This window comes from Schistocerca cancellata, chromosome 8 (assembly GCF_023864275.1).
Source record: "Schistocerca cancellata isolate TAMUIC-IGC-003103 chromosome 8, iqSchCanc2.1, whole genome shotgun sequence".
Classification (NCBI taxonomy): domain Eukaryota; kingdom Metazoa; phylum Arthropoda; class Insecta; order Orthoptera; family Acrididae; genus Schistocerca; species Schistocerca cancellata.
Window position 1 is genome coordinate 259,307,530 of NC_064633.1, and position 9,518 is coordinate 259,317,047.

Here is a 9,518-nt window from a genome sequence, read left to right on the forward strand (position 1 = left end):
GAGAGAGAGAGAGAGAGAGAGAGGGAGAGGGTTGTGCGATTAGTATTTCATTATAATTTGCATGTGCTTATGGGGAGCTTCCCGTCTGTGTAAGACTCAGGGACTCGGACTTAATAGCATCTCGGGGCTACGGTACACATCAACCAACACCGCACACTACCTCTCATCTCTCACTGATATAAAGATTTGCGAAAAACGACATGTGTATCAGATTCCAAGCTAAACTGGAGCACTCCTTTCCCTGGTTTGATAACAGGAATAGTTTAGGGGCACGCAGACTGCCGATGTGGCGTCCAATTGAAACATTTGCAGTAGGCCATTGAGCCACTTGAAGACCAATGCAGATTTCATTGGTAATAAATAAAAGACAAATGTATACGGAAAACATGATGTGTTACACACTACGTAACATAGGTATGAGGTACAGGACAAGCCCTTACAACATGGAAGAGTTAATAGTCCCTGTACGTTCTTTGCTCGCAACACTTATCTATCGAGATATCGCAGTAAAAACGCATGTAACGCAACACAGCTTTTTGAAAAGAAAAGTACATTCGTAGAACATCTGTTAATATTCCCATTGTAATATCTTCTAAAATTACGGGGAAAATTTATAAGTGTTAAGTTTAAAGTTATTCAGAAGCAAACAAGCAGCTCCTTTAGCACGTAAAATTTGCCTAGCCGTTGCACGCTTCTTTGAAAGAAATACATGACAAACGGTACATAATACTTTTGATACTGGATGATATTGTCGCCAGAAGAAAGCAATTAATGATACGTATGAAAACAAACAAAAATATAAATCTTTATCAAAGTACAAAAAATGGTTCAAATGGCTCTGAGCACTATTGGACTTAACATCTATGGTCATCAGTCCCCTAGAACTTAGAACTACTTAAACCTAACTAACCTAAGGACAGCACACAACACCCAGCCATCACGAGACAGAGAAAATCCCTGACCCCGCCGGGAATCGAACCCGGGCGTGGGAAGCGAGAACGCTACCGCACGACCACGAGATGCGGGCTATCAAAGTACAGGAAATACTTTATTCAACACGAAATTTTGAGTCGAAATCGGTAAAAATTATTATTGAAGTACAGGACTTCTTCATATTCATAAAAACAATATTGTTTCTAGTCAGCAAAAAACTGTTGTGTGTTTTTTTCCAATTCAATATCTTTTAAGGCTTTTACTCAACGTGCTTATGTGTTTTATACAGGTAGTTGGTTATTAGTGTGTTTTCTTGCCATGAAAAAGTTTGCCATTTCATTACGGGTAGAAATTGTTGCCTTGAAAGGAGCGTGTTGTAAAAGTTCTCAAGTCCTACCTTACGAGCGTGTGTGTTTGTCGTAAGTTACCTGGGAGAAATTTGTAAAATTTGTTTTTTTAAATATTTTGGAAATGTTAATGTTATTAACTGTGATTGAGCCCCCTCCAGTGTGCGTGACACATACGTTTTGTTTTTTCTATTTTGAGAACTTTTGTAAACAGGATTGTCTTTATATGTTGCAGACAGGTTAGATTCCGCGCCATTTAATGAGCCTGAGTGAGGCTGATGTGGGCGGCCGTAGCTACGGCTGTTGTAACCAAATGGGAAATTTGTCTGCCCAAAAGTGAAGCCATATATTCAAATTGTATTCATTTATTAATGGAGTGAAATTCACCTGTAATTTAGCTGAGCTTGCAATATTATACAGCGTCGCGTTGTATACGTTAAATTGCTTGCCTGTACTTGCCTTTTACTGGTGTGAAATTTTTTAAATAATTAAATAATTTAAAAGTCCTTCCCTAACGTAAATTGAGACTTATTCTTTAAATGATTGTTTTTTTTTTTTTAATATCTTAATGTCTTGCACCAAATTTGAATAAAGAGTGTTACTGAAAATTGTGTGTAATTTCACCAGTTATTCTTTGGTACCTACTTCCACTTTACATTTTCTATATTAATTGTGTTTAATTATCGTCAGGAGTGCCCCACTGTTGTTCTCTATATAAATAAATGATTTGGCGGAAAGGGTGCGAGCAGTCTGCGGTTCCATAATGAGATTTTCACTCTGTAGCGGGGCGTGCGCTGATATGCGAGTGCTCCACCAGCTGAGCTACCCAAGCGCAACTCACGATCCGTCCTCATAGCTTTAATTCTGCCAGTACCTCGTCTCCTACCTTTCAAACTTAACAGAGACTCTTCTGCGAAACTTGCAGAACTAGCACTCCTGGAAGAAAGGATATTGCGGACACATGACTTAGCCACAGCCTGGGGGATGTTTTCAGAATGATATTTTCACTCTACAGAGTAGTGTGCGCTGATATGAAACTTCGTGGCAGATTAAAAGTGTGTGCAGGACCGAGACTCGAACTCGGGCCTGCAAAAGGCAAAGGTCTCAAGTTCGAGTCTCAGTCCGTCACACAGTTTTAAGCCACCAGGAAGTTCCAGTCTGCGGTTGTTTGCTGATAATGCTGTGGTGTACGGTAGGGTGTTGAATCTGAGTGACTATATAAAGTCACAAGACGACTTAGACAGAAATTCCAGTAGGTGTGATGAACGGCTGCTAGCCCTAAATGTGGAAAAATGTAAATTAATGTGGAGAAATAGAAAGATGAAACCTGTAATCCTAGGATACAGTATTACTAGTGTCCTGTTTGACATAGTGAAGTCGCTTAAATACGTGAGCATAACGCTGCAAAGTGATATACAACTTGAGTTTGATTTCAAACACGTACCAGACTCATACAACAATAGTGACTTTAACTTTTCTGTATGTTGGCAAAAATATGTGTCTCCTTCCGGAGGTACACATAAAACATCATCCGAAATTGTGCTAAACGCATTCTCTGAATATTATTTGGAGCAGTTAGTTCATGAGCCCACGCGAGTAATAAATGGTTGTGAAAACACACTTGACTTCTTAGCGAGAAATAATCATGAGCTAATAACGAGCATCAAAACGGATACAGGGATTTGTGAACACAAGATTGTCGTAGCGAGATTGAATATTGTAACCCACAAACCCTCCAAAAATAAACGAAAAATATACCTCCTTGGTACACAAAACGCGTCAAAATATAGTTGGAAAATAAATGCCAAATTTAAACGGACGCAAAATCTCCAAGATTGGCGGTCTTTTACAGAAGCTCGAAATTTAGCGCAGACTTGAATGCGAGATGCTTATAATAGTTTCTAAAACCAAACTTTCTCTCGAAACCTGGCAGAAAATCCAAAGAGATTCTGATTGTATGTGAAGCATGCTAGCGGCAAGACACAGTCAATGCCTTCGCTGTGCGACAGCAATGGAAATACTATCGACGACAGTGCTGTCAAAGCAGAGTTACTAAACACAGTCTTCCGAAATTCCTTCACCAAAGAAGACGAAGTATATATTCCAGAATTCGAATCAAGAACTGCTGAAAACATGACTAACGTAGAAGTAGATATCCTCGGAGTAGTGAAGCAAATTAAATTATTTAACGAAAGCATGTCTCCAGAAAGTTCAAATGTGTGTGAATTCCTAAGGGACCAAACTGCAGAGGTCATCGGTTCCTAGACATACACACTACTTAAACTAATTCATGCTAAGAACAACCCACACACGCCCATGCCCGAGGGAGGACTCTAGCCTCCGACGGGAGGGGCTGCGCAATCCGTACATGGCACCTCAAACCGCGCGGCCACTCCGCGCAGCAAAATTATGTCATCCGGTCCAGACTGAATACCAGTTAGGTTGCTTTCAGAGTGTGCTGATACAGTATCTCCATACTTAACGATCATATACAACCGTTCACTCGACGGAAGATCCGAACCCAGAGACTAGAAAGTTGTACAGGTCACACGAATACTCAAGAAAGGTATTAGCATTAATCCACTAAATTACAGGCCCATATCATTAAGGTTGATATGCAGCAGGATTTTGGAACATATATTGTGTACGAACATAATAAATAACCTTGAAGAAAATGGTCTATTGTCACTCAGTCAACAAGGGTATAGAAAACATTGTTCTCGTGAAACACAGCTAGCTCTCTACTCACACGATGTGTTGAGTGCTATTGATAAGAGATTACAAATTGATTCTATATTTGTAGATTTCCAGAAGGATTTTGACACTGAACCACAGAAGCGGCTTGTAGCGAAATTGTGTGCTTATGGAATATCGTCCAGGCTATGTGACTGCATTCGTGATTTCTTGTCGATGAAGTCACAGTTCGTAGTAAATGACGGAAAGTCATCGACTAAAATAGAATCGATTTATTGCGGTCTCCAAGGCAGTGTTATAGGCCCTTCTATGTTCCTCATCAACGTAAACAACTTAGGAGACAATCTGAGCAGCCGTCTTAGGTTGTTTGCAGGTGAGAGACTAGGAAAGTCATCAGAAGACCAAAATAAATGGCAAAACAGATTTAGAAAAGATATCTGTATGGTGCGGAAATTGGCAATTGACCCTAAATTACAAAACGTGTGAGGTCATCCACATGAGTGCTACAAGGAACCCGTTAAACTTCGGTTACACGATAAATCAACAAATCTAAAGGCCGCAAATTCAATTAAATACGTAGGAATTACAATTACGAACAACTTAAATTGAAAGGAAGACTTAGAAAATGTTGTGGGGAAGGCCACCCAAAGACTGCGTTTTATTGGAAGGACACTTAGAATATGTAACAGCTCTACTAACGAGACTGCCTTACACTACGCTTGTACGTCCTCTTTTAGAATACTGCTGCGCGGTGTGGGATCCTTACCAGATAGGACTGAACGAGTACATCGAAAAAGTTCAAAGAAGGGCAGGACGTTTTGTATTATCGCCATATAGGAGAATGAGGGAAACTGAAATGATACAGGATTTGGCGTGGACATCATTAAAATAAAGGCGTTTTTCGTTGCGACGAAACCTTCTCACAAAATTTCAGTCACCAACTTTCTCCTCGGAATGTGAAAATATTTTGTTGACGCCAATATACATAGGGAGAAACGATCACCACTATAAAATGAGGGAAATCAGAGTTCGCACCGAAAGATATATGTTCGATTTTTCCGTGCGCTGTACGAGATTGGAATAATAGCGAATTGTTGTGAAGATGACGATCCCTCTGCCAGACACTTCAATGTGATTTGCTGAGTATCCATGTAGTTGTACATGAGGTGGAACTGTGGTAGGGAAGGCGAATGGTCCACTTTGGATCACTGGAAGAGTTTTAGGAAAGAGTGGTTCACCTGTAAGGAAGACCGCTTATAGGACGCTGGTGCGAGCTACTCTTGAGTACTCCTCGAGTGTGTGGGACCCAGCCAGGTCGGACTGAAGGAAGACATCGAAGAAATTCAGAGGCGGGATGCTAGGATTGTTACCGGTAGGTTCGAACAACACGAACATTTAGAGACCCGACTTTCGAAGCTGACTGCCCAGCGATTCTTCTGCCGCGAACAAACAATGCGCGTAAGGACCACGAAAATAAGGTGCGAGAAATTAGGACTCATACGGAGGCAAACAGACAATCGTTTTTCCCTCGCTCTATTTGCGATTGGAATCGAAAAGAAAATGACAAGTAGTGGTACAGCGTACCCTCCGCCACGCACCGTACGGTGGCTTGCGGGGTATCTATGTAGATGTAGGTGTAGTTGTAGTGTTTCGTCCCTGCCATTCACTCCATATATCAAAGAGGCAATAACGGAAATAAAAGGAACGTTCAAGGGTGGGATTAAATTTCGAGGAGAGAAGAGATCAATGATTAGATTCGCTAATGACATTGCTAACCTCAGTGAAAATGAAGAATAATTACAGTAAGTGCTGAATGGAATCAGCAGTGTAATGAGTACAGAATATGGACAGAGTGAATCGAAGAAAGACGAAAGTAATGAGAAGGAACAGAAATAAGGACACCGAGTAGCTTGAAATCAGAATTGGAGATCACGAAAAAGATGACGTTAAGAAATTCTGCTACCTAGACATCATGACGGAACAAGGAGGACAAAAAAAGCAGACTAGTACTGTCAAAAAGGGACAGGATGATAGGACATCTGTTAACACCTCAGGGAAAGACTTCCACGGTATTAGAGGAACCTGTAAACGGAAAAAACTGTGGAGGAAGACAGAGAGTGGGATATGGTTCAAATGGCTATGGGACGTAACATCTGAGGTCATCAGTCCCCGAGACTTAGAACTACTTAAACCTAACTAACCTAAGGACATCATACACATCGATGCAACCGTAGCAGCAGCGTGGCTCTGGACTGAAGCGCCTAGAACCGCTCGGCCACAACGGCCGGCTAGAATGGAATAGATCCAGCAGATAATTGAGGACGTATGTTGAAACTGCTACTCTGGGATGAAGAGGTTAGCAAAGGAGAGGAATTCCTGGCCGTCAGCATCAAACAAGTCAAAGGAATGATGACTCAAAAAAATTCTAGTTCTAGCACTTGCCCTGTTTTGTTGTCCTACGGCACTCTATTTCAGCAAGTACTCAATACGCGTTCTGGTGCTTTTTAATTTTGTCTTAGTTTCACTGACGACTGCTACCTGTGTTTTTTTAGTTTTTAACTGTCTTTCTGACTAAGTCCCTTCACGACGAGACCTCTTAAGTTCCATGCAGCAACTTTCACTGTATCTCTTCTGCAAAATCGTTTGTCTTTTTCCTTGCTTTGGTTGTTTCCATTAGACTCATTGTACTAGAGGGAGCTGTAGGAGGTAAGACTGCAGTGAAAGATATAGATTGGAAGACATCGAGAAAATAATAGACGACATAGGCTGGCAGAGAAGAAGAATTCATGCAGGCTGCATCAAACTAGTCAGGGGAGAGAGAGAGAGAGAGAGAGAGAGAGAGGGAGAGGGTTGTGCGATTAGTATTTCATTATAATTTGCATGTGCTTATGGGGAGCTTCCCGTCTGTGTAAGACTCAGGGACTCGGACTTAATAGCATCTCGGGGCTACGGTACACATATCAACCAACACCGCACACTACCTCTCATCTCTCACTGATATAAAGATTTGCGAAAAACGACATGTGTATCAGATTCCAAGCTAAACTGGAGCACTCCTTTCCCTGGTTTGATAACAGGAATAGTTTAGGGGCACGCAGACTGCCGATGTGGCGTCCAATTGAAACATTTGCAGTAGGCCATTGAGCCACTTGAAGACCAATGCAGATTTCATTGGTAATAAATAAAAGACAAATGTATACGGAAAACATGATGTGTTACACACTACGTAACATAGGTATGAGGTACAGGACAAGCCCTTACAACATGGAAGAGTTAATAGTCCCTGTACGTTCTTTGCTCGCAACACTTATCTATCGAGATATCGCAGTAAAAACGCATGTAACGCAACACAGCTTTTTGAAAAGAAAAGTACATTCGTAGAACATCTGTTAATATTCCCATTGTAATATCTTCTAAAATTACGGGAAAAATTTATAAGTGTTAAGTTTAAAGTTATTCAGAAGCAAACAAGCAGCTCCTTTAGCACGCAAAATTTGCCTAGCCGTTGCACGCTTCTTTGAAAGAAATACATGACAAACGGTACATAATACTTTTGATACTGGATGATATTGTCGCCAGAAGAAAGCAATTAATGATACGTATGAAAACAAACAAAAATATAAATCTTTATCAAAGTACAAAAAATGGTTCAAATGGCTCTGAGCACTATGGGGCTTAACATCTATAGTCATCAGTCCCCTAGAACTTAGAACTACTTAAACCTAACTAACCTAAGGACAGCACACAACACCCAGCCATCACGAGACAGAGAAAATCCCTGACCCCGCCGGGAATCGAACCCGGGCGTGGGAAGTGAGAACGCTACCGCACGACCACGAGATGCGGGCTATCAAAGTACAGGAAATACTTTATTCAACACGAAATTTTGAGTCGAAATCGGTAAAAATTATTATTGAAGTACAGGACTTCTTCATATTCATAAAAACAATATTGTTTCTAGTCAGCAAAAAACTGTTGTGTGTTTTTTTCCAATTCAATATCTTTTAAGGCTTTTACTCAACGTGCTTATGTGTTTTATACAGGTAGTTGGTTATTAGTGTGTTTTCGTGCCATGAAAAAGTTTGCCATTTCATTACGGGTAGAAATTGTTGCCTTGAAAGGAGCGTGTTGTAAAAGTTCTCAAGTCCTACCTTACGAGCGTGTGTGTTTGTCGTAAGTTACCTGGGAGAAATTTGTAAAATTTGTTTTTTTATATATTTTGGAAATGTTAATGTTATTAACTGTGATTGAGCCCCCTCCAGTGTGCGTGACACATACGTTTTGTTTTTTCTATTTTGAGAACTTTTTTAAACAGGATTGTCTTTATATGTTGCAGACAAGTTAGATTCCGCGCCATTTAATGAGCCTGAGTGAGGCTGATGTGGGCGGCCGTAGCTACGGCTGTTGTAACCAAATGGGAAATTTGTCTGCCCAAAAGTGAAGCCATATATTCAAATTGTATTCATTTATTAATGGAGTGAAATTCACCTGTAATTTAGCTGAGCTTGCAATATTATACAGCGTCGCGTTGTATACGTTAAATTGCTTGCCTGTACTTGCCTTTTACTGGTGTGAAATTTTTTAAATAATTAAATAATTTAAAAGTCCTTCCCTAACGTAAATTGAGACTTATTCTTTAAATGATTGTTTTTTTTTAAATATCTTAATGTCTTGCACCAAATTTGAATAAAGAGTGTTACTGAAAATTGTGTGTAATTTCACCAGTTATTCCTTGGCACCTACTTCCACTTTACATTTTCTATATTAATTGTGATTAATAAACTGGTGAACCAGTAGTAATTTTACGGTTTAGAAACCCCTTGTGATTATCAACAATAAAGTAACTAATAAAGTGAGTAGCACTGGAAACCAGTTTTTACAAGAAATAACCTTATAAGGAATGCGTTTCTCCTTTAACATGTAACGAATAAACTGTGATACCAATACTTTGTTAAATCCAAAGAAGTTGCTGTTAGGTGATTGGGACTGAATGTAATATATTTTACTCATGTTTTTGGAGAAATAAAAACTCATGTATGTTAATCTGTATGGATTCTTGAGAAGTTCATCTCCTTTGTTAGTCCATTAGATGCAGAATGGCACAAATGACGGCGCGTAGATTGATCTCGTGTTCCTTGTCTTCAGGAAAGTGTTTCACACTTCCATACTGATGAACAAAATACAACCTTACCTAGTACCGGACAGCTTTGTCATTGGATTCAGGACTGACTTGCAGGTAGAACTTAACACATCGCTCTTAACGGAACAAAATCGACAGATATAATAGTAATTTCTGGAGTACCCCAGTTAACTGTCTTATGGCCGTAACTGTGTACAATATATATAAATGGTTAATTGGCTAGACAACTGCAAGGACGCCACCAGAGTTTCGTTGATTGCTGAAGGGACTGGCTGTTTTCACTGAACGTTAACGCATGTAAGGTATTGTTTATAAATATATGAAGAGTTACACTGCTGTTACGTTACACTCTTTGTGATAATTCACTGTAAACAATAACTAGGAGTAACCATTCCGAGCGACCT